Consider the following 27,056-nt stretch of genomic DNA (forward strand, 5'->3'; position numbering starts at 1 on the left):
ATCTCCCTCTCAAAAAAAAAAAAAAAAAAAAAAAAACAAAAACATTGTTCCTGGGTTATCTGGGAACCAAAACAAAGATCCTTATTCTGGAAGAATGAGGCAGGGAGAGGGAGAAGGGAAGATAACACAAATAGCCATAATAAGTAAGTAACATATATGAGTATGTTAAGTAACATGTGCTGTGGAAAAACAGAAATATGGAACAGGGAGGGGGACATGTGAGTGTCAGGGAGCAGATGGCTGTCAGTTGGCAGAGTAGCCTCATGGAGAAGAGAAGGGGTCAAGAAAGGTAGAAAGGGTAACAGCAATGGCCGTGCACTCAGTGGGGAAAAGTGATGGAGGCCGAGGGACTTGACAATTGGTTTTCTCTACCATGTCTGCCAAAGTCCACCATGAAGCCTGACACAGATATCTTTCTCTTTCCCCTAGTTTCTGACCCTTCCTTCCATACCCTCCCTGATTCTACTTTCTGTTTTTTTTTTTTTTTTCCTCTTCCTTTGCCCTTCTAGCCCTGTTACACACAGCAAGGAGGCCTGTGTGATGAGTGGATTAAGCAAGTGCAGATGCAAAAGGCTGAGGGTTTGAAGGCAGAGATGGAGGTAGTGTCTGCCTAAGTGTACCCCTGTGGGCAGTGTTAGGGCCCTTGGCCTTCACTCTGAGTAAAATACAAACCACATCAGGGTTTTGAGTAAAGACAGATACAACCCAAGTTTTATTTTTATTTTTTAATATTTTATTTATTATTATTTTAAAATTTGCTATAGGACATGTGTGCTTACCAGAGGGGGAGGAGAGGGGGAAAGAGGAGGGGAAAGGGGAGGTGAGGGGAGGGGAAGAGAGAGAGACAGAGAGAGAGAGAGAGAGGGAGCCTCCAGGTTTGGGACTTGAACTATGGTTGGCCATGTTGGAGTCCAGCACCTTAACCACCATACCACCTGCTGGACCCATCCAAATTTTTATTTTAAAAGGATTACTCTGCTGTATTGAGCATGGACTGCAGGAGACAAAGGTAGAAACTAGAGATTGTTGAGCAGCCACTGCAGTAATCCAAGCAATAAACCGTGGGGGTTGGACTGGTCAGCAGTGCAGACAGTGAGGAATGACTGGGTTCTGTGCCTTGCCTGGGGACTAAGAAAGTAACTGAGAGCCGAGAACGGTAAGCCTGCCCCTTGGAGATAGATACCAAGGTGAGGCAGCAAGATGAGCCAGCCCATAGGCTTTGCAGTGAACAGAAGAAGGTCAGAGGAAGCATGTGGCTGATACTCAGAGGACCTGTATATAGCACAGCAAGAGCCAAGGTGGGACCGATTCAGCCACTAGGAGTCCCTGGGCCCTTCCCTGGCTAAGGAGTCAGACCACATGCATCACTAGTTGCAGACCCTTCAGCAGAGTTGCAGTAGACAGTGGCCAGCACCCCAATTGAGAGACAGGGATCAATAGAGAAGATAGTATGAAATACCCTTCTCTCAGTGCCTTACAGATGCAAAGCTGTCACCTCATGTCCACTTGCCACACTTTCCCATTGGGGAAAAAAAACCCTGAAAGTGAGTTTGAAGTTTGAGAGAATATTAGCCCCAAATGAAACTGCTTTAAATGGGAAGAGATTGAGTAAACTTAACTAGAAAGTTTATTATTTTTCTTTTTTTGAGATCCAATCTTATTAATTTGTTCCTCTTATACAATCTTATTGTGACTGGATTCAGACTTAGAAGTAGAAGCTCTCAGAGAGGACAGCCTGTGTCCCTTGGCAATCTGTTCTTGGCGTTTTTCTTTAGCCTCCTTCATTTTCTTGGTCAAAAGTTGAGCATATTCTGCTGCCTTTTCCTTATTTTTCTTAGTACGTTGTTTCTTGAGAGCAGTACGCTGGCGTTTGTGCTGCAGGACACGTGGAGTCACAGACGCTGAGTCTTAGGTGCTCTGGCCCTAGGTTTCTTACCTTCTTTATTTAAGGACTTTCTTACAACATATTGGTGAACATCGTCTTTTTTAGAGAGATTGAAAAGTTTTTGGATTCTGCTAGCTCTCTTAGGCCCCAGGCGACGAGGCACGGTAGTATCAGTCAGTCCTGGAATATCCTCCTCTCCTTTTTTGTTTTTTAACAATAACCAAGTTGAGAATGCGCAGATTGGTGTCCACAATGCAACCCCAAACAGATTTGCGCTTTCTTTCTCCAGTTCTCCCTGGTCTGTAACAGGAATGACCCTTGCTCAGTAGTATGTGGACACGGCTGTGGGTCAAGAAACCCTGCTTCATGGGAAACCTTGTTTGTTGTTTCCACCGTGATCCGGACTACATAACCTTCCATATTTCACCCAAAGCGTCAGCAGCAACTTCTGTGGCTGTACGCTTTCCATAAAAAGTATGAAGTTTGCGTTCAGCCTCCACTTCAATGAGTTCCTGGCAGCCAGTGGCAGGAAAGGAGATATTCAGCTTCGTCTTGAAGCAGCTGACCTCCTCCGAGTCACCACAAAAAACAGCTATTTTTATTTTTATACTGTGCTATAAATTGGGGACTTTTGAGTAGCTCTGTTCAGATATAGACAAATAAAAGAAACAACCATTTTGCACATTGGAATGGCAGTGTGTGACTATCAGACATCTGATAAAAATGTTACCAGTTGGAAAAACATAATTGAGATCACTTTTAGTAACAGTGAATGGTTCTGGCTCCTAAGATTGTTCTGGTTGGCTTTCCTGCCTTAAGGAGTGTCTTCATGGTGGACATTACAGAATTAGTAGGCTGGCAGAGGAAAGATTGGGGTCAGACAGGTCTTTCTGGAATGCTCCTGAAAACCAGATGAGTCCTGATGGCCCTGGGTAGGGATAGGGCTGAGTTTCTGGTGTCAGAGAATGCTTTAAAGGCTGTGAAAGGAACACACAGGCCCTTAGAATAACTAGTCAGATGGTATCAGCAATGGCATTATTTTAGTTCTGCACACATGAACAAAACCACCGTGGATGAAGCATTGAAACATGAGGCGTCCCTGTTTCTAACAAATCCATGTCCCCCTGTCTAGCCCCTTCCAGGTGGCCCCAGTACTTGGCGTGGAGTTGGCGTTCCTGAGGATCCACACTACCCTGTGTGGTTCCTGAATAGAAATCAGTGCAGTGTCTGAATATGCTGCTCTTAGCTCTGCAAACCCTCTCTGAGGGTGCAGAACCCTTCCTCAGACCGCTCTGGGGGTCCAGCAAGGAAAAAAGACATTTTTTTGGCGACTGGCCCACTTGTTACCTCACATTCTGGGCATGCTGTGATGTCAGCCTCTACCCTGAATCTTGCAAAGGGATGAAGCCCACCCTAGGGAGCCTGGGAGTCCAGGGAACTTGAGTGGAGAGCTGGGGGCTGTGATTCTGACTCCTAGCGGAAAAGAATCCAGCACCTCTGTTAGCATCCTGGGTAAGGCTGGAAAGGTGGACAGCAGTGTGCTGGCCACATCTGCCATTGTAGTGGTGGCCCCTCCAGCATCCAGTGTAACCTGAGCTGCATGGTGCTGGCAGCCTGCTCAGGCTATGCATGGGCTGTGAGGAGAGCAGGTGGGGGGCGGCTGTAGCTCTGCCAGCCCAGCGGGGTTGGACCTGTTCCTTGGTGTGTGCCTGGATATGATTTGCTTCCTTCAGTACCAAACCACGGGCTTTGTGTGAATTGACAGAAAGAAAGAAACTACAAGCAGAAAGCATCTTGTCTGGCTCTTTTCCAGACATAGTCCTTGTGAGCCCAGCGGGGTTCTGACATCCTGCTATTTTTATTTATTATTATTATTTTTTGCATTAGAAGAAGAAAATGGCGCATTCTGTCTTGTTCCAGAAAACATTTAAGGTCATTGGGAAAGACACACATGACCCACTAAAATGGCACATGATGGTGAAGGTGGTTACAGGAAGAAGCACTGAATAAAGTTGAATACTGATAGGAGTCAGGGACAAAGGGAGCCATGAAGCCCTTGGCTTTAGTAAGTGCTATTGAAATGGGATAATAATAGCACTTTCCTCAAAGGGTTGTTGTGAAGATGGGTTTAAATGTGAAGTGCTTAACATGATACCTCAATGTGGTAAGTACTCCTTATATGGTAGCAATTAGCTATTATTACTGCAGCAACGATTATTATAATTTCTGTTGTGTGGCACTTCCAGATTCTGATCTTGATTCAGTTCTGTTGAACACAGACTTGAACCTGACTCTTGGATTTATTCCCTCTTTTCTCATTGACAGATTAAGTGACCTCTCTAAGCCTTGAGTTTATATCTATTACATGGAGGTTATAGTACTTACCTCACAGTAGGTACACTATTGTTCTGAAAATAGCAGGAATATCATGTCTTAGATTGGGCTGCTGTAACAAAATACCACACATGAGGGGCTTAGCAGACATCTATTGCTCACAATTCTGAAGGCCGAGAAGTTCAAAATCAAGGGGCTAGCAAGGTAATTTCATTCTTAGGCCTCTTTTCTTGGCTCATAGGTGGTTGCCACTTCTTTGTGTTCTCATATGACCTCTTTGTGCACAGTAGAGAAAGGGAATGGGGTTCAAGGGAGAGAGACCAGGTTCTCTGGTATCTCTCCTTTTAAAAAAGATTTACTTAATTTTATTTTTTATTATTATTTTTAAATTTGCTATAGGGCACATGCACTCATCAGAGAGAGAAAGACAGAGGGAGAGAGGAAAAGTGAGAAAGCAAGCTTCCAGGTTGAGAACTCAAACCATGGTTGGCTGTGTGGGAGTCCAGCGCATCAGCCTCCACACCACTTGCTGCCCTGGTGTCTTTTCTTATAAGGGTATTAATCCCATCAGGAGAGCCTTATGACCTCATTTAACTCTAGTTATCACCCAAAGATTCCATCTCCAAATATGACTGTGGGGATTAGGGCTTCAACATATGAGCTTAAGGATGGGGAAATTAAAACTTTTAGTCCATAGTAGAGCTGCAAAGAATCTCTGGAATCATTCTACACATTGTTACAAGAATCATGAACCAAAAAAGGATAATGGCCCTGGGTCTTTGTGCAGCCTGCAGCTCCACTGGCTTCCAGACCTTTAAATGACTCAGAGCAATGGGGTCAGAATATGGATTCTGCACCCCTGCCTTCAGCCTTATCCTTTATTTCCTTTCACAGTTCTATAGATTGAAAGTTTATCAAGTATTACATACAAACATTTGCATAACATTTTACATAATTTTATTTTATAAAAGCACCCAGGAACTAATAAAATTTAAAAATAAAGACAGACCAAAGGTGCACTAAAGCTGATGGACCTCTCTCATATTGTGTTTCTGCCCCAGAGGCTCCTTTGTACAAATATCTTCTCAGAGTGTGTTGTCACACATAGCTGAAATACTAAACACATTTATCAATCAGCCAATTAGCACTCAGCAATGCTTAGGGTGGGTCCTGGAGGCCCCTGCTGTGCACAGAGCAACCAGGACTGGTCTTTTCATATTTAAAAACCATGACTACTGCACAGGTGTTGGGAAGAGAGACAAAGACAAAGACTCAGGGAAGTAAGGAATCCCCCTCCACCACACCCCAGAAGGGATGACCATGCCACAAACCCTCCTCTTCCAGTCTCCTCCTGGGATTTTGGGCACACGCACGTACCTGGTACGTTTTTCAATCCATTGTGTGTGGGACTCAAATCATGTACTTGGCCATGTGGGATCCAGTGCTTTAACCACTATGCCACCCAGTGGCCCACCGAGTATATTTTGTTTTAGAATTATTTAATTTTATTTATCATTATTATTTTAAATTTTACTATAGTGCATATGCCAACCATGGTTTGATTCCCAGACATGGAGGCTTCCTTCTCTCTGTCTCTCTCTGGTGGGCATATGTGCCAAATTCTTCTAACCACCCCCATGGCTTGGTTCTGATTCTTCTTTATCTTTTTTTCTGATTCTCTTTATCTTTTTTCTTCTTTTTATAGTTTCCATCTTGGACTGTATCCTACATTCTGTCCCACTAACTAGGATGGTTTCTTAATTCTTTCATCTTCTTTGATTCAAGAGTCACTCAGATATAAAACACATGTAATTGGTGACTGGCTCAAGGAATTTTTATAAATAGGCAATATTAACTAAAATACTCTATAGATCATTGGTACTGATTTCTTTTTGTTTTTATTTATTTCTTTCGAGGGAGGGAGGGAGTGAATGAGAAGAGACAGGCTCCTCTAACAGGGTCCTCATGTTGAGATCCACCCCCAGTCTTAACCAGCCTGGGTCATAGGCATACATGAACATTCCTGGCATTTGGGCATTTGAGCCTGAGACCTACCCATGTGGGTCTTTTTGAGTTATTGCTGCACTAATGCCTGTCCCTGGCACCAATTTCTTGCTATCCAGACTTCTTGGGATGTGTGTATCATTCTTTAGGGAGTTCCTAATCAGCAGCTCAGCATTATTTGCAAACTTACTTGGCTCTCCTCCAGAAACTGGGTATGGCCAGTTATTTGTGTTTTAATGAGCCCTCCAGGGAATTTGGATACACACTGATGTCTGAGAAGCATTGCTAGAACCCCTCAGTAAGTTCTCCTGTGAATTGGGACTTTACTCATCTCTAGATTACCCAGCTACTCCCTCCTTGGGATTAGCCTCAGACTGTGATCAGGTGTTAGTTATTGGCATTAGTTTATATGATTCATAAATTTGTGCTGAGATCTTTGCTGTAATAACTCATGTGCTATACAGTTTGGTCCAGACCAAATGACTTCTCAGAACTTATTATTATTATTTTTTTTAGATTTTTGCCATAGGGTGCATACACTTGCCAGAGAGACAAAAAGACAGTGAGAGAGAAGTGAGATATTATCCTCCCAACCTCCCACCCTGGAGGGATGGTCACGTTGCAGTCTCTTTTCCTCCATTCTCCTAGGATTTTGAGCACGTATGCACATGCGCCTGGTATGATTTTCAAGTCATGAGGTCCAGGACTCAAACAGTCATTGGCCATGCAGGAGTCTAGCATCTTAGCTACCATGCCACCTACTGGCCTGAGAACTTAATTTTTAAGAAAAGTTTATTTGACCTGATTTGGACTAAATTTAGGTTAATTTCTTCTTCTTTAATAAAATTATATTGTCTTTTTATTATTTAGCCTAAGCTACATAGCTTTCATTTATTAGATAACACAATAGTCCATTTGTCTCTTAAGAGTCACCTTTCTCTAATATACTTGGTCCTTTATTGCTAGGGCTATTATTTAGGGCATAGATTGTATGAAATCTTGCTTGTGGGCTGTGCTTAGGTTATTAGGAATGTTGATTACATTGCGAAGAGGGAAATAAGTGAACTCAACAGCTCATAGGGATAGTGTGGACTAAAAATTGATAAAGGTTGAGCAAAAGTTAGCTTCATCAGACTGTGAAGATCTTAAGGAGAGGGGATATGCCTTATTTGCTTTTGTGTCTTCGTAATCTAGCACCATGCTTATCAAATATTTATTGAGTTCCTTTTCTGTTCTAGGATTTGAGATTTACAATGATGAACAAGATAGATGTTTCTGCCCTCCTAAAGATTGCAGTGTGTTAGTGCTCAAGGAGTACCTCATGATTTGTGGAAAACAACATATTATGTATTAAGGGAAATTCAGAGTGTTTGGGATTTCTCAGACCCAGAAATTAATACTAGAGAGAACCACTTAATGAACTGGACGATGACACTGGGTTAAAAATGATACTCTAAGATATTCTGATAACAGATGTGAAACTAACCCCTGCTTGAGCTTCTCAGAAGTCATCACTATTAACAAAAATGAAAATGAGGCTTGTTACTCAATACCTTGGGACAATGAAAAATGATGATCAGCGACGGTCATAGTCAGCATTTGCTGAGTATCCATGATGTGCCTGGTAGGGTGCTATGTGCCTTGTAGTCCTTATCTGATTGGTCTTAAGAGCCAGGGACAAAGACTCTATGCTATCCTCCCAGCTCTGCCACTCACCTGTTGTGTGAACCTGGTAAATCATTGTGTTTCTCTTGGTCTCTGTGTTCTCGTATAAAATAAGGAGTTTGGACTAAATGTTGTCTATGACTTCCAAGTCTATGGTATCACTCTTTTTCCATGCCTTGCTAAAAGAAAATATTGAGTGAGAGGTTGAAGTTTAAACTTTACCTGTTTCTCTCATGTGGAACTCTTTAGCACTATGTTTGAAGCCTGAATTACATGGGGCTACACCAAGTTTTTCCATATATTGGGGCATGGTATAACATCTAAAAAGGATATTTCCTTAAACAGGACCCTGAGTTAAGAAGGTACATACATGGTGTCTTCACAAAATTCATGGAGAGTGTTTATTATGATAAAACCATACATAGATCTGAATTTTTTTTACATCAAAAATAAACTTTATTTTAATTCCATGTTCCCATAAACTTTTTGAAGTTCCTTTGTACATACCTCTAGAACTACCCTGTTCTTTTATACTGAATTTGGCCTACCAAATAATTTTTTGCTCTTTATAAATGACAAAGTAGTGCCTAGTACATTAACAGACGTATGTCCGTGATATCACTTTATTTTGCTTATAAACAGACTATAGAACTCATGCTAAATTTATGAGACGTGCAACAGAATGTTACAGCGTTCTTCAACCACCACTGTTTTACAAATTTGGCATCTGCAGGCCTCAAAAGGCTGAAATGTTTTAAATTTATTTACACCCTGCAGTTTCCTTAGGGAACTGTTTTCCATAAGCTAATGAGGCGCTGGTGCAAGGCCTCTCTGTTATTCCTGGCAGGAACACTGAGACACATCGCCTGCTGCTCTGCTTTTTTCCTCAGTAGTCCAGAGCAAATAATAAATATGGGGAAATACATCATCCCTTTGAATGTGGGAGCCAAGATGCAGGGCTGCCAAGGTTAAAACAAAGCAATTGCAAGCTTGGAGCCCATTTGTGTCCTGTACCACATGTGCCCATATTTTAGGGACACCCTGAATGTGGACTTCATCGTGTCGACTCATTCTGAGTGCATAGACAGACTTTTGAAATCTAGTCTATAAAGTAAATCTTTCTGAAAATATTACCTTTTAGTGGATTAAATGATATCTTGAGGCCAGGGAACATGTCTTCTAGATTATGGGCCAATTAGTGAGAATTTATCAGCACCTCTGAGGTGCCCAGACTGTGTTGTTGGGAGTTGGGAAAACAGAGAGGCGAACACACATCTTGCCTTCCTGCAAGACTTTTGGTCAGGCTGGAGGGAGTGTAGCAGTTAGGAGGGCTACTTTGACTTGGAGCAGTCACCCTCACATGTCCCCCCTGCGTACCCAATGCATGTTTGACCTTGGGACACAGTAGATGCCCAATAAATGAAGACATGACTGAATGGAGGTTACTGCTTGTTTCTGGTCTCTCATGAGAGCAAATCTAGTGGATAAGAGTTACGCTGATATTAACAGCAAAGCCGAAGGCCTAAACAGAATGGGTTAAATAGCTGCCTTCCAGCCTCCACACTCAGCCCCTAATGCATGCAGATATTCCCACCTCCAGCTGTCCTCTGATATCACCCTCGTCTAGCTCAACTCCATATGGGCAATTAAATCTTACTAATTTAATTGGACACGTTTCCCCCCTTCTCTTTTCTGCTTTGTTTTCTCTGCTTGTCACTCAGAGCTGGCTGAGGTCAACTCACAAGTGTTTCCTGAGTTTGGGGAGGTAGTCAAGAGAAGTTAAAAAAGAAAATTGGTGGCTCGTAAGAAACGAAGGTCTCTTTGATAATTAGGCAGATGTGTCTATCTTTCCTGTAGCTCTCAGGTTTTAAACCTTAGACCTGATGATTTGAAAGTCTTTTTCTAGTTCTAGGGCTTTACCAAAACAATGTCTTCTTCATGTACAGGGTTCCTCATTCACTAGATAGGCCTGATTGGCAGCGAGGATGTGAAGTGGGCGAAGCTTGTGTTTTGCCTACTCACCTCCACCCATGTTACCCCCTCCCTCTCTGGATTCACTTCCTGATGGCTTTACCCAGCTTTCTCTGGTATGTCCTTGGGTTTTGCCCTTAGCTGGCTGTCTCTCAAAGTGTTATGGGAGAACCAGACTTTTAGCTAATAAGAGTGCAAAGAATTGCAAAAGGAAAAAAAAAATTAAAGGACCAGCAAAATGATGAATATGAATGCTGAAGTGGAGGTTCAGGGTTATTGCAAATTAGCTGATGTACCTGTGGCCTTTGGATCTACATGGGCTATATATGGACCTATTCTAGATACACCTTTGTGCCCATCTTACCTTGCTTCTCTGACACTATTGGCTTGAGTGCTGAAAGTTGCTTCACTGTGCTATAGTTAATAATAATTTCTGCTTAGGTTCTCCATATGGAGAGAAATAACTGGGAAAAAAAAATCAGAAACCAGAGGGTGCTGTGAGATTTCTTTGTGTGCTTGGTGCTTCATGTTTGCTACTCCTATAATTGCGTATTTAAGGCAACTTGATGATACGTATATGCTTTACAGCTAAGGAAACTAAAGTTCTGAGGACAGTTCTGTACCCCACGATGACACTTTGGTCAACATCAGACCACATATGTAACAGTGTACCCATGATATTATAATGGAACAGAAAAATTCCTATTGCTTACTGGTGGTGTAGCTGTCCTGACATCATAGTGCACCACATTACTCACATGTTCATGTGATGCTGGTGTAGACAAACCTGTGCTGTCAGTTGTATAAAGTATAGCACAGATAGTTATGTACAATATGTAACACTTGATAATAAACAACCATGCCTACTGCATTATGTGTTTACTGCTATACTTTTGTCATCATTTTATACGCCTACTGGTAAGAAAGAAAGTTTATTGGAACACAGTATGCTATGTTATGTGGACAACAGCCTCGTACCTATCATATTTACCATTTTTTTTAAAGGGCATCTGTGTTCACTAGAGACAGAGAGAGAATGAGTGCAAGGGACAGAGAGAAAGCACAGTCCATGGGCATGGTTACTGCAATCCCTTCTCTTCCATTTCTTCATTCCTTAGGGATTTTTGGGCTTACACACACTCTGCATGTGTGTGTCTGATTGCCTGCTTCCTTCCTTCCTTCCTTCACCCTTCCCTCCTTCCTGAGAGATTTTGCTATAGGGTACATGCACTCTCCAGAGAGACAGAAAGTAAAATATCACCCCCCAGGGAGATGGCCATGTTGTAATCCCTTCTTCATTCTCTTCTCAGGATTTTGGATATACTTGCACACGTGCCCAGGTCTGGGACTCAAAACGTGGTCGAGTATGTGGGAGTCCAGTGATGTAACCATTGTGCCATCTGCTGGTCCCTCCTGATGTGTTTTTCAAAGTGCTACATCCAGGATTCAAACATACAGTCAGCCATGTGTGATCTAGCTTCCTAACTCCTAGGCCACAGGGTTGGCTCTACCACATCTTTTAATATATAATTTTCTCTTGTGTTGATTTAATCTCATGTTTTATTCATCATGGCCCTTCTAGTAGGACAAGATGTGGAGATGGAAGACAGTCATACTGATGATACTGATTCTGTGTAGATCTAACCTATTGTGTGTGTGTGTGCATGTCTTAGTTCTTTTTAAAAAGGTTAAAAAGTAAAAAAAAAAAAAACAATAAAAGTAAAAAATTTTAGAAATAGAGAAAGCTTATGGAATAAAGACATAAAGATTGTTTTTTTTACAGCTATATACAATGTGTGCTTTAAGGCAGTATAAAATAATAAAAATGTTAAAAATGTTTATAAAGTATAAAAATTAGCAGTAAGTTAAGGTTAATTTATTATTGGAGAAGAAAATATTTTAACATAAGTTTAGTGTAGCCTAAGTGTATAGTGTTTATAAAACCTAAAATTCTGGGGCCAGCAGGTGGCATGGTAGTTAGGATTCTGATTTCCCACACCATGGTTCATGTCCCATACCTGGTGGTTTGCTTTCTCATGTTCTTCCACTCTCTCGTGAGCATACATGCCCTATAGTAAAACTTTAAAATAATAGTAATAAAATTAAATAATTTGTTAGAAACAAACAAACAATAAAAACCCCCAAAACAAACAAAACCCTAAGATCCTAGGGCTTCACATTCATTTACCACTCACTCACTGAGTAACCTAGATCAACTTCCAGTCTCGCAAGCTCCATTCATAAGTGTTCTCTACCCAGGAATACCATTTAAAGAAAATCTTTTATACTTCATTTTTACTCTACCTTTTTATGTTTGCGTATATGTAGATACACAGCTACTTACATTTTATTTTACAGGTGCCTGCAGTATTCAGTACAGTAACACATTTATAGCCTAGGAGCAATAAGAAAAATAGGGGAAAGCACCCTTCCCATGGGGCACGGTCACACTGCAATCCCTTCTCTTCCATTTCTCCATCCTATAGGGATTTTGGGGCTGTAGCTGTCCTAATGTCATAGTGCAACAATTACATATTTGTGGTGATGCTGGTGTAAACAAATGTGTGCTTTCAGTCATATAAAAGTATAGCACAATCACACCATCTACCCTCAGTGTGTAGCAGGCGTTACTGTCTAGGTTGTATAGGTTATCATGTTCACACAATGACAGAGTTGCCTAACGATGCATTTCTCAGAGTACATCCCTGTCTTTGAATGATGCTTGACTACGTAAGTGCTGCCTCAAATCACGTGGCTAATACTGGTAGAGCCAAGGTGTCCAGGTATGCATCTCCATGACTATACTGTGGTGCCTCATTCAATCTATTAGCTTTGTGAGTTGCCTGGCCAATTGATTTAATTCTTTACTGACCCATGCAGCATAGAACATCTGGCTGTGTAACTAAGGCCTTTTTCTGACTGTGGGAAAATCAGGAACCTTGCCATGGATAATGGCTGGGTGTCCTTCACTCATTCAGAAATCCTGGTCTGCATATATTCTTCCCTCTGCCTCAAATTCCTTCCTGTCCCAGTCATCGGTACAATGTTAGTTTTCTATAAATCTGCTCCTGTAGAACCCTGAGTGTGACTCTTATAAGGCTAGTATCTTTCATCTATGCTGTCCTTACTTACATACACGTCTAACTCTTTATCTAGAATGTAACATCATATGTTTTATGGAGGCATTCTTAGACCTTCATGCCCAGAATGGCAGATATTCAATAGAGATCAAAATTCTCATCTCTTTTCTCGATGTTTCCAGATGACACACAGCTAATTCTTGCCTAAGCATTGTAGAAAACTGAGTCCAGTGGATGTTACCATATCAAGGCAAAGGCCAGCTGTGAACAGAAGTGTTGGGGTATATTGGCTAAGATTATCCTGTTTCTTGGCAGAAAAGAGGACTGATCTGTCCCTGCTCAATTAGGAGTTGCTTTGGGGTGGCAAAGTTCTTAAAATAGAAATGCCTCCTGGAGGGGTTAGGTCTGTTGATGCTTCAATGACATTACTTTTACTCATTAGTTTTTGTCATTTCAATCATTATAAATGGAAGATTCAAACAGCTCCTAAAGTCTAGTTATTTGTTTCTTCCATGAGAAAGAGAGAGAGAGAAAGACACCTTCAACAGGATCCTCATGTCTCTGTCACTCCCAGTCTCACCTAGCCTAGATCACAGGCATGTGTGCATACCTGGTGTGCTCAGGGAGACCTCAGGATGTGCACCCTGGACCTTTCCATATGGGTCCACCATTGTGATGTGTTGTGTTTCTGCTGTGCGACCAGCTGGCCTAGGTGATCTCTTTGAGGTAAGTAGAATGGGACTAGCTTGGAAGACTGAGAAATGCTGTGGGGGAAGGCACCACAGTAGGGAGACCCCACAAGTCTACTGCATAATGGATAATCAGTAAGAAGGTTGTGGGCAGCCAGAGGCTACTCTAGTCATGGATGCTATGATAGAGTGAGAGCTTTGCAGTGGAACAGGGAGGGAGGAAGGGGTGGAACAAAAAACAAGGTTCTCTCTCTGACGAGAAAGGCAATTTTCAGAAGAAAGGTTCTCTTCCATGGTTGATATCTGGTCAGAGCAAGGCTTGTCAGAGACATGACAATAAAGTGAGCCTCTGTGTCAGCAGGTTCTGCAACTGTAAATTCAACCAGCCATGGATTGAAAATGTCCCATTGTTGGTGATGTGTCCTGTGTAGTTAGGTCTGTGATGGTTACATCTATGCTAAACATGTCAGATTTTTTTCTTGTCATTATTTCCTAAACAGTATAGTATATTGTTTACAATAACCTTTTTACAAAGTATTCACATTGCGCTATATATTACAAGTAGTCAGAGGCAATTTAAAGTATTCTAGAGTATATGTGTGGGTGATATGCAAGTACTATGTCATTTAATATAAGGGACCTGAGTATCAGAGAATTTTGGTATTTGTTGGGTGTCCTGGAACAAATCACCTGAGAACACTGAAGGATGACTGCACTTGTCTATGATTGTGATTAGTTGGCTTTGAAGGGGTCCTCTGCTAGATATAAATGGTAACTAGCTCCTGGGTCTTAATGAACATAAAATTAACCTGTGCTCAAAGATGACTCAATTACCTGGGATATGGTTGGTTCATCAGAAGCGCCAGTTAACTGATAGGCTTAGGACAAGCTGCATTTAAGAAAAAGCAGCAAGAGAGAGCAAGGGACAGCTAGGATTAATACGGACTGTGTATGGAGGCCGTGTTCTAAGTCTAGCAAATTGCCTACACTGCCTGCATCTTACTAATTTTACTGATTTTCAGAATGAGAGCTTGGGAGTCTTGCAAGATTCTCATTCATCAAAGTTATATCTTCTGCTGGAGATGAAGCTGTGAGGTGATGAGATTGTTCTTTGAATAAATGCATCAGAACTAGGATCAGCAGATGGTATAATGGTTATGTTACTGGACTCCCATGTAATCGACCACAGTTTGAGTCCTGGACCCAGTGGCTTAAAACTCATGCTGGGTGCATGTGTGTGTATGCCCAAAATCCCTAGAGGAGAATGGAGAAGGGATTGTGGAGTGACTGTCCCCTCAGTGGTTTCTTGTTTTCTGTCTCTCTCTCTCTGTCTGTCTCTCCAGTGAGCACGTGCGACCTATAGCAAAAAAATCTCAAAAAACCCAAAAGAAAACAAACCCAAAAAACAAAACATGTCAGAACTTGCACACTCACACGTTTACCTACTAAGTCAAAATAGCTGATCTAAGAACCTGCAGTATGGGGACCAGCAGTTGGCATAATGGCTATGTCACTGGACTCTTATGTAGTTGACCGCGGTTCAAGTCCTGGACCCGGTGGCTTAAACTCATGCCAGGCGCATGCGTGTGTGTGTGTGTTTGTGTGTGTGTGCGTGTGTGCCCAAGATCCTGAGAGGAGAATGGAGAAGGGATTGTGGCGTGGCCATCCCCCACGGGGGGTGATTTCTCCCTTTCTGTCTCACTGCCTCTCTCTGTCTGTCTGGCAAGTGTATACACACTATAGCAAAAACCTCTCAAAAACTATACAAAAAACCTCTCAAAAAAAAAAAAAAGAATCTGTAGTATGGTTTTATTTATATGATCATCAAGGTTGGTGATATTTTCTTCTGAATTATTTCCAGTACATTAAAATTATTTTCTGTTGACTGTGTATGTTATTTATGAAAATATTCATAATGACTTGGGCTTCCAAATTTGGGGAAGATAACCATTAAGCTGTATGGCATCAATTTTGGTCCAGGATACATGGTTTTGATAGGCAAAGTCATGAAGATGCTCAGACCTGATTAATCACTGACATTGTGAATTCAGTCAGTCATAAAACTCAGGACTCACCCTGGGCCCAGGAAGGATGCAATCTGAATAGACCTTTCCAGATTGTCCCTGAGCCCTACTCAGGCCCCACTGCGATGATGCCTTTGATGGCAGCCTGAACAGCAGCTGGCACTAGGACCTTTCTCTGTACATTTCAAAGAAAGCAGATGAACTATGGCCCAGGGGAGATTTTGGACAGTGGTGCTTATTCATGGGTTCTTATAGAACAAGTGAGAAGTGTTTTGCCTGCAGGATTGTGAAAGAACAGTGAAACATGGGGTTTGGGCTTGTAGAATTAGATATGAATTTTGTCCTAGCTGGCCCTTAAAAAACTTGAACTCCCAGTCAGCCCATGGTGTTGTGGTTAAAGTGGCTAGATCTCACATGGCTTACTATGTGGTTCAAGTCCTAGACCCAGTGGCTTGAGAAACATGCCAAGCACGTGTGTGTTTGTGTCCAGAATCCCAAAGACAGGCAGAAGTAGAGGGGAAGGGATTGCAGAGTGGTCATTCCCCATGGGAGATATTCTTTTCTCCTCCCTCCCAACACCCCTACCCAGTAAGTGCATGTGACCTCTGGCAAAAAGTGCCCAAAATCCCAAGAGGAGAATGGAAGGATTGTGGCATGGACATTCTCCTAGGTGAGTGATATCTCACTTTCTGTCTCTGTCTCATGCATGCACCCTATGGCAAAAACCTAAATAAAATAAAAAAATAAACAAGCAAACAAAAAATCATGAGATCCTTCAGAGCTCAGTTTCTCCACATGTCAGATGGAGATAACAACTGCAGATAGTGACTAAGAGGGTAAAGGAGGAGATATGGAAAATGCTCAGCACATATGAACCCTTTTAATTCTCACTGTCCTTTCATTGTTTTGCTTAGACATGTCTCTTCAGGATACCCTTTACTCCTAAATTTGTGTTCTTTCCCACAATAGTCCTTTTTTTAAAAAAAAATTATTATTATAATCTTGTTTATATTACATCGAATCACATATAACTTTACAGTGTATTACATTTCTTTTTCCAGGAAGAATACCATGCATATAGTCCATACAAAGACATTAAAATCCCCATCATCATTGTCCAATAGATTTTCATTTTTATTTCAGATTATTATTACTATTATTATTTTTGGAGAGGTTTTCGTTATAGGGTGCATGTGTTCGCCAGAAAGATAGAGAGAGACAGAGAGACAGAAAGCGAGAAATCATCCCCCAGGGGGGGGATGGCCACGCTGCAATCCCTTGCCCTCCAATCTCCTCTCAGGATCTTGAGCACGCATACACATGTGTCTGGCGTGAGTTTAAGCCACCGGGTCCAGGACTGGAACTGCGGTCGACTATATGGAAGTCCAGCAAAATAGCCATTGCGCTAACTGCTGGTCCCTCAGATTATTATTATTATGATTACAATTATTTTTTAAAAACATTTAATCACTATTATTTTGCTTATAAAAAGACTTTACCCAACATGTAATACTTCTCAGACCAGTCCGGTTGAGAATACTATACACGTCATCATCAACAGGCAATAAACCGTATATGTGTCCTACTAATGTCGTGCCTTTCTATTTGTTCTCTTGATATCCTTCTCCATACCCTTCTCTTCTCCTGCCCCGTTCCACACTGTCTTATCATCACTAATTATTTTCACTGCTTTTATGCCCTCCAATATTTCGATCTATACCATAAAGTGCGGATAGTCAGTATATATTAAGTGGATAAATACAATGTCTTTCTTTCATATCACGGCTTACTTCACTCAGCAACAGATCCTCCATATCCGACCACTTTCTGTCAAATGCCAGGGTCTTGTTTTTTTTTTTTTTTTTTTTTATTGGGGTGCCACACTTTTTCAATCCATTCATCAGCTTGTGGACATTTGGATTTGTTCCATGTCTTAGCGATCGTAAATAATGCTGCAATAAGCATTGGTGTATATGCCAATCTTACTGAGGGTCTTAATCATGAAATGATGTTGTATTTTATCAAATGCTTTCTATGCATCAATTGAAATGACCATATGATTTTTATCTGTTTTTCTGTTAATATGATGTATTACATTTATGGTCTTGTGTATGTTGAACCACCCTTGCATCCCTGGGATATAGCCTTCCTGGCTGTGATGAATAATCTTTGTTATATGTTGTTGGATACAATTTGCGAGTATCTTGTTGAGAATTTTTGCATCTACATTCATCAACGATTTTGGTCTGTAGTTTTCCTTTTTTGTCATGTCATCATCTGTTTTGGGAATGATGATGGAGGCTTCATTAAATGAATTTGGAAGGTTTCTTTCCTTCTGAATCTTTAGATATAATTTGAGTAGGATAGGGATTAACTCTTCCTTAAAGGTTTTGTAGAATTCAGAAGTGAAGCCATCTGGACCTGGCTTTTCTTTGTCAGGAGGTTATTTATTACTGATTCAATCTCCTGGCTTGTTATGGGTCTATTCAGGTTTTCTATGTCTTTCTGATTCAATCTTGGTAGATTATATGCATCCAGGAATTTGTCCATCTCCTCCAAGTTATCTTGTTTGTTGGCATATAGTTGCTCATAGTATCCTCTAATGATATTTTGTTATTTCTATTATGTCTGTTGTAATGTTGCCTGTTTCATCATGTATTTGATTTATCTGGTTTCTTTCTTTCTGGTTTATCAGTCTAGCCAATGATGTGTCAATCTTGTTAATCTTTTCAAAGAACCAGCTTTTGCTTTCATTTATTTTCTGTATGGTTTTTATATTTTCCATTTTATTTATTTCTGCTAGAATCTTTATGACTTCTTTTTGCCTGGCATTTTTAGTTTTTTTTTTTTTTTTTTCAATTCTCCAAGGCATGATGTTAGGTTAGGTTATCTATTTGCCACCTTTCCATCTTTTTCTTATACACACTAATTGCTATACATTTCCCTCTTATGACTGCTTTTGCTGTGTCCCATCGATTATGGAAACTTGTGTACTCATTATCATTTGTTTCCATAAAGTTTTTGATTTCAGACTTAATTTCTTCAATAGTTAAGAAGTCATTCAGAAGTAAGCTGTTCAGTTTCCATGCGTTGGTGTATTTTTGAGGGTGTTTCTTGAAATTGATCTTGAGTTTAATTCCATCATGGTCAGAGAAGATGCTGGATATAGTTTCTATGCCTTTGAATCTGTAAAGGCTTGATTCGTGTCCTAACACATGGTCAATCTTCGAAAAGTTTCCATGTCAGGGTGAGAAAAATGTATATGTATATGTATTTTGTGGACTTAGGGTGGAAAGTTCTATAGATACATATATATCAAGCCCATTTGATTTATAGTATCATTTAGGTCCTGTATCTATTTTCTTTTTTTTTTTTTTTCCTTAGAAGATCTGTCTAAAGGAGATAATGGGATGTTGAGATCTCCAACAATTATAGTGTTGCTCCCTATCTCTCCTTTTAGCTCCAGAAGTCTTCCATGCACATATTTAGGTGCTCCTGAGTAGGGTGCATAGATATTTATAAGTATTATGTCTTCTTGCTGTATTACCCCACTTACTATTATATAATGCCCTTCTTGGTCTCTTCTTACAGTCTTTGTCTTGAAGCCTATTTTGTCTGAAACCAATATTACAACTCTAGTCCTTTTTTGATTTCCATTTGCATGGAGTATCTTTTCCCAACCCTTCACTTTTAGTCTATGTATGTCTTTATCCATAAGGTGAGTTTTTTGTAGGCAACAGATAGAGGGTTTCTGGTTTTTTTTTTTTTAATTTTTTTTTAAATCCATTTGTCTAGTCTGTGTCTTTTAATTGGAGAATTTAATCCATTGACATTCTATGTTATTATCAATATTTCCGGACCTGTTCCTATCATTAAGTGAGCCATTTTCTTGGTTGCTTTTTGTTCTCGCATAAGGTGAGTTTTTTGTAGGCAACAGATAGAGGGTTTCTGGTTTTTTTTTTTTTAATTTTTTTTTAAATCCATTTGTCTAGTCTGTGTCTTTTAATTGGAGAATTTAATCCATTGACATTCTATGTTATTATCAATATTTCCGGACCTGTTCCTATCATTAAGTGAGCCATTTTCTTGGGTGCTTTTTGTTCTCTTATAACTGTCCATCTGACTTTTTAGTTTTCCTGGTATAGCACTCCCTTCAGAACCTCTTGAAGATCTGGTCTGGAGCTGGTAAATTCCTTCAGATTTTGTATCCAAGAATGTTTTTATATTTTTTCCCATATGAAAGATAATCTTGCCAGGTATAGTATTCTTGGTTGAAATTGTTTTTCACTCAACGCTTTGACTATTTCTCCATTCTTTCCTTCCCTGCATTGTTTCCACCAAGAGGTCCAATGTTAGCCTGATGGGGTGACCTTCGTAAGTAACTTGATGCTTCCCTCTTGCCAACTTTAATATCTTGTCTTTGTCCTTTGTTTTTTGCCAATCTGGCTATGATGTTCTTGGAGAGGATCTTCTTGGATTGATTCTACTCAGGGTCCTATGTATTTCTTGGGTCTGGATATTTGAATGCCTCTCTGGGTTTGGAAAGTTTTCTTCCAGGAAATTCATGGAGTAGATTATCAATGTCCTTATTATTTTCTTCCTCTTCTGGGATGCCAGTTGTACAGATGTTGGAGTGCTTGATGGTATCCAGTATTCCTCGTATATTATCTTAATTTTTCTTGGTTGTTTCCTCAATCTTCTTTATATTTTTTTCTAGGTCAGATGTTTTGTCTTCAACATTCAAGATTTGATCTTCTGCTTGATCTAATCTACTTTTAAGACTTTCAAGGGCGGTTTTGATTTCCTGTATTACATTCTTCAACCGTGGAAGTTCCATCTGGTTCTTTTTTACTTTTTTATTTATTTATTTTTTTGGAGAGGTTTTTGCTATAGGATGCGTGTGCTTGTGAGAAAGACAGAGAGAGACGGAGAGACAGAAAGCAAGAAATCACCCCTTGGGGGATGGCCACACCACAATCCCTTCTCCTCCATTCTCCTCTTGGGATCTTGGGCACGCATGCACATGCTCCCGGTGTGAGTTTAAGCCACCGGGTGTGGGATTTGAACTGCGGTCGGCTACATGGGAGTCCAGTGACATAGCCATTACACCAACTGCTGGTCCCCATCTGGTTCTTTTTTAAGGTGTCTGTTTTTTCTATCAAATCATGAAAGGACTTCTTCATTTCCTGGAGCTCATTCTCTTCTCTCTTCTATCTCAGTTAGTCTGGTCACTACAAATATTCTGAATTCCTTATCTGACATGTCCACAGCATCCATTAGATTGACTGTGGGTGATGGGGCTTGATGATTTCCCTTCGGGGAGAGGCATTTTGCTGGTTGCTTATATTTTTTCAGCCTCTGTGATTGTTCCTAGTCATCCGGTGATCTATACATTCCTTCCTGACTTATTTAAGGTATCTCTGAGTGTTAAAAAATGTGCAGGATTAGAATATTGGTGATATCTCTTCTGGTTTGCCTACCTGTTGCTCACCAGTACCATGCACTGTTGTCACTGGTCCTAGGTAACCCAAAGTCCTTCCTGTTTCTAAGGAGTGATGAGCCTCCAACTGACCTAGTTAGCTTCACCTCGGAAGCAAAGAAAAAAAATCACGTAACGCGCAGCGTGTCTATGATATTCAAAACACTGAAATCTGAGAGTCCAAAGGCAAGTGGGGAAGGGGCAGAGGCTGAGTGACAGGTCCAGGCTGTTAGAGCCTGCAGCCACAGGCAGTCTGGTGTCTGGCACTGCCTCTGGCTTGAACTGGTCTCCAGATGGGGTGGGGAGGGGTGCAAGTTCGTCTTAAGGTCCCAAGAAACATCCAGAGACGAGTAGGAGCCCCACAGTAGTCCTTAATGTACTTTAAAACATTTGTTTTCGGGGCCAGCAGTAAGGGATTGCGGCGTGGCCATCCCCCTGGGGGGTGATTTCTCGCTTTCTGGCTCTGTCTCTCTCAGTCTGTCTGGCGAGCACACATGCCCTATAGCAAAAGCCTTTCCAAAAACAAACAAACAAACAAACAAACAAACAAAACATTTGTCTTCAAAGCTTTACATGAAACATAAATTCTCACTTTTTCTCTATACCTAGCCCAGTGCCTAACATCATAGTTTGTACTCCATATCTGTTGAATGATGAAGTAAAGGAATAAACAGCAGATGGTATATGTTCCAGTCTCCTGATAGTTGAAGGAAGAGGCTCTATGCTATGACAGAACAAGTGTGGATATAAGATTTTAATGGGTCCAGTTTGGTGCTGCCAAATCATAGGGCTCTGGAATGGTTAGTTTAGGAAGGTGTGACCCTCAACCTACTGCTTTCCTTACCTCTGACTGTGATCACTCATGACATGCAAGTCAAGAGGAAGACACTTTCTATTACAACTATTGAAATAGTTTGTACCTGTGGTTAGTATGGTTGATAGAAGGAAATCTGTCCTTTTCTTTTGAGTTTCCTTTTGAGATAGTGGATAGAGCTGTTTATTTTAGGCTTGATTCCACTTATTGGGTTGAAAGAGGGTACAGCTGTCAGACTCGAGATAGGCATGAGGAGTCTTGGTGTAGCCCTGAGCACATAGCAAGAATCTCTGACATTCTGATCTCTGCTTATCACATAGCAGTATGGGTGGGGAATGGATGCAGTCAAATGAACTGAGTTTATGGGACAGCTCACACCCCTGCTGACTGGTTACCTAATCCTTCTGACTACTCAGTCTTTTTGAGTTTCAGTTTCCTTATCTGTAAAGTGGGCACAGTAGTACTGATCTCACAGGCTTGTTGAGAGGCTGATATTCATGCTGTTTCCAGGTAAGAAGTCACATAAGTATGAGAAGTAATTTCTGGCAGTTGCACAAGCTGAGCCCTGTGAGCACTGATGGGAGTGATTTCTGTCACGGCAGGTACTGAGATATTTGGCACTCTTCCATTGCTCTTTCCTAAGATGAAATCAGCTCTAAAGCCCTGATCGGCTTATATGTAAATAGAAAAATAATATGACCAAAGTAAACAAAAGTGGGAAATCACATTTGTATAATTTAAAAATGGTTTACTTAAAAAAATTCAAGCCAGTTGTTTCCATTCAAGCCATTTCCTCTTGATTTGAGTGGATTATTGCTTTGTCATTAATTACAGTCGGTTTAGAGCTTTCCCCATTCATTTCAAGACCAGATACCATTATTTTGTTGATGTAACCACTGACCTTATTAAAAGTTTGTCCAGATAAAGCATGGTTCTTAAGATAAGAGGGACATTAATGCAAACATGGAAAGCTGGTCACCACATGGAGGCTGGGATGAGTGAATGTTCTATGATTGGTTAAGGGGGGCACATGTTAGCCTACAATTCTGATTTGTCTTTGGATCCACTTGCAACTTCTCTGGGCAATGGGGAAGGACCAGGTTTACTTGTAGATTTGCATGGATTGTTATATTTTTAAGAAATGTCCAATGTGTTTTGATTCAGACAGGCTTTTTTTTTTTTTGGCTGAGAAATTATATGATGCACCCAAAATACTTTTGCAGAATGCGGTGTTGAGTGCCATTGTATTCCCATGAACTAGAAGTTCGGTACAAAAGGCCAGAATTGAGAAATTCAGTCTGACATTTTATATACTTACATTTATCTCACTCACAGCTGAGCCACTCCTGAAAGTTGAAGTTTAAATTTTCCAAATGTACTGAAGAGGGGGGAGGGGAAGGCAGCTCCAAGCTTAAGAGGTACAGAGGCATCCCATTTGTGAGACAATTCAGACTTTCTATTCCTTTATTATGTGTGCATGATGGAAAGCTCTTTAATGTTAAAAGTAAATAGCGGCCTTTAAGGTGTAGCAGATTAAATAGTTTTGTGAGTTTAAATAGTATTGTGTATTTGTAACCATAGCTAGATGATCGATCTTATAATGCCTGTCTCTGTCTGCTCAGAGAACAGTTGGGGTGCTACTCTTCTATTTTATGAAGTAGTCTTGTTTCATGAGAGGAGATTTTAAAATATGGTTAAGGAATTTATAGAACTTTTATTTTAGATATAAAGAACAGTTGCTTGTTGATAAGAACAGATCATGCTCAAAGCAGAATAACTTTTATTACCATGGCTTTTAAGTAGCAACAGAGGTCTTTTTTGATACTGTTGATAGATGAGAAGAGTGCTGTCCTGTGCTGAAATATAACTGTTTTATACTCAGCTCTTTGTATCCAAAGGTTCTTCATCTTAAGGTTCAACCAACTGTGGCTGGAAAATATTTGAGGAAAAAAACAAATGAACACTTAAAAAAAAAAACCCACAAAGATGACATAAAAATACAGTATAATAAATATTTGCATAGTGTTTACGATGTATTGGGTATTATAAGTAACCTACAGATAATTTATATGGGAGGACTTGCATGCATAGGTCATACACATGTACTATGTCATATTGTATAAGGCACTAGAGCATCCACCAATTTGGGGTTTGCAGGGGTCCTGGAGCCAATCTTCAGCACACCAAGGGACAACTATACTTATCTGCCCTTGTCTTAATTTACCTGCATATTTACCAATGGAAAATGTAATTATCTTTTTGATCTACATTTTCTCAGGGCATAAGGATGAATTTGAATGCCCTTCCTAGAACCCTTCCCTCCTATCAATCTCACTTCTCACTCTTGTATTTGCATCCAAGTAAGTCTAATACACAGCCACCCTCCACTAACTAGCAAAATACTGACCAGTTTCCAACAGGTCAGTAACTTGAGTTAACATATCCTACAGAGTTTAACTTTACTGTGTCTCTTGACTCTGCCCTTTGTTGATTTCCAATTCTACTCTGCTGGTCTAGGTTCTGGTCCATGTGAGAGGACTAGCTATTCTGTCTGATACGATTCCTTCTCCACAGTGCTGCCAGATTAATCTTCCTAACAAGGCACTTTACTCCCACCTTTGCTCAAAGCATTGCCGTGGTTCCTCATCGCCTGCTGAATAAGTGCCAAGTTTTTGTCCTGGCATTCAAGCTGCTCGTACTGTGACTCCAAACCATCACCTAGTCATTGAGAAAACACTTCAGAGTACACTGATGAGTTCTGGTGACATGGTGGCAAATGGAACAGAAAGTGCCTCTGCCATCAGAGATTTTGTATTGTTTCATAATTTTGACATATAATAATTATCCATATTCATAAGGTACATTGTGAATTTTTTTTTTTTTTGAAGAGTGGTTTTTGCTTTTGCTATAGGGCGCGTGCACTCACTAGAAAGACAGAGAGAGACAGAAAGTGAGAAATCATCCCCCGGGGGGATGGCCAGGCCGCAATCCCCTCTCTTCCATTCTCTTCTCGGGATCTTGGGCATGCACGCACACGCGCCCAATGTGAGTGTAAGCTGTCGGGTTCGGAACTCAAACTGCAGTCGACTACACGGGAGTATAGCGACACAGCTGTTATGCTAACTGCTGGTCCGGACAATGTGAATTTTTAGTACAAGAATACACTGGGTAATCATCAAATCAGGGTAATTAGCATATCCATCATCTCAACTATTTGTCTTTATCTTGTATTGGGAACATTCAAAATACTCTTTTTTAGTTACTCCAAGATACATGGTAAATTGCCATAAACCGTGTTCACTTTACTGCTCTACTGTATTTATAACATTAGGTATTTTTCCTCCTGTCTTTCTATAATTTGTTTCTGCTAAATCCCATCTTTTTATCTCCTTCCCCCAATCCTCTCAGCGTCTGAGAGATAGTTATTCTGTATTGCTCTGCTTCCATGAGGTCATTTTCTCAACTTCCATGTATGGGTGAGAATATGCATTAATTTTCTTTCTGAACATGGCTTATTTCACTTAACCTAATATCTGCTAAACTCACCCATATTACCTCAAATGATAGGATATTATTATTTTAAATTGTTGAACAATTTTCCATTATACACACACACACATAAACACACACACACTACATTTTCTGTATCCATTGGTGGACACTTAGTTTATTCATTTGGGTACAGATATCTTTTAAATTATTTTTATCTATTTACTTATTTCTTATTATTATTACTTTAAACATTCAATCACAATACATCATTTAGCTTGTAGAGAGAATTTGCCCAACATGAAATGTACCTCAGACCAGTCTAGTCGAGAATACTATACATGTTATCATCAACAGGTAATGTTCCTGTGTTCCACAAATATCTTCTCTATTTTTCTCCCTACTTTCCTTCCTTACTCCCTTTCCCTCTCCCACCCTCCTTCTACACTGTCTCCATTTCAATACTTTTACAACCCCTAATCTTTTAGTCTCTACCATAGTGTGTGGACAGTCAATATGTTAAGTGAAGACATATGTCTCTCTTTCATAGCCTGACTTGCTTCACTCAGCTGTATATCTTCCATATTTGTCCACTTTGTATCAAATGCCAGAGGCTTATTTCTTTTTTCTTTTTCTTTTTAATGGCTAAGCAGTACTAAAAAAAAGTGCCACACTTTTTCAATCCATTTATCTATTCGTGGACATTTGGGTTGATTCCACATCTTAGCAATCATGAATAATGCCACAGTAAACAGAGATGTGCAAGCACTTTTCCGACTGAGCACTCTCCTGGGGTACAGATATCTTTATGACATATTGACTTCCTTTCCTTTGGATATATGTCTAGTAGTGGGATTGCTGGATCATATGATGTCCTAATTTTAGTTTTTAGAGGAATCTCCATACTGTTTTCCATGATGGTACTAAATTATATTCCCACCAACAATGTAAAAAAGTTTATGTGCCCTGGCCAGCAGTTGTTATTTTTAAATTCTTTTGATAATAGCCATTCTAACTAGTATAAGATGATGTCTCATTGTTGTTTTGATTTGCGTTATGAATCTAATATTGTAATGAAGACAGATTTGAAACAGCTTATGATGAAATCGGTTATTTATTGACAATTATGTAAAGAGCTGCAGAAGAGAAGTGCTGTGTGCTTGAGAAGTGTGTTATGGGAAGACAAGGTGAACTCCAGAAGATGTTTTAAAGTGCAAGCAAAAATGAAGTAGATGGAATAATGTTGGGGGAAAGGAACAGGGGGACCAAATGGGGAGGGTCCAAGGAGAAGGGTCCAGGCCTGTGGGAAGGAGTAATGTGCACAAGTGAGAAAGTAAAAGAAGTCCTTACAGGTATTAAGGAAGTGAGGCATGGGGCAGGGGGTGGGGAAGCCAATGTACCCTGTAGGCTCTGAAAGATTTGGGACCTTCTTCTGTGGACAGTGGGAAACTTAGGATACAATGTGACATGACCAGATCTGAATTTTAGAAAGTCACTTTGCAGTGACAGAAAGTCTGGATGCAGGCTTGAGTGCCAGGAGAACTACTAAGAAACTCTTGCAAAAACTCATGTAAGATACTGTTGTTGCTTTGTCAAGGATGGTCACAGTGTTAAGGGCAGGG

General features: G+C 40.4%; 1 pseudogene; it reads right to left on the minus strand.

The window, feature by feature from the left end:
* Positions 1–25,495, minus strand: part of LOC102476146 (neurotrimin-like) — a 42,243-nt pseudogene extending 16,748 nt beyond the window's left edge.
* Positions 25,496–27,056: the final 1,561 nt, after the last annotated feature.

This window comes from Tupaia chinensis, unplaced genomic scaffold (assembly GCF_000334495.1).
Source record: "Tupaia chinensis unplaced genomic scaffold, TupChi_1.0 Scaffold138407_1, whole genome shotgun sequence".
Lineage (NCBI taxonomy): Eukaryota > Metazoa > Chordata > Mammalia > Scandentia > Tupaiidae > Tupaia > Tupaia belangeri.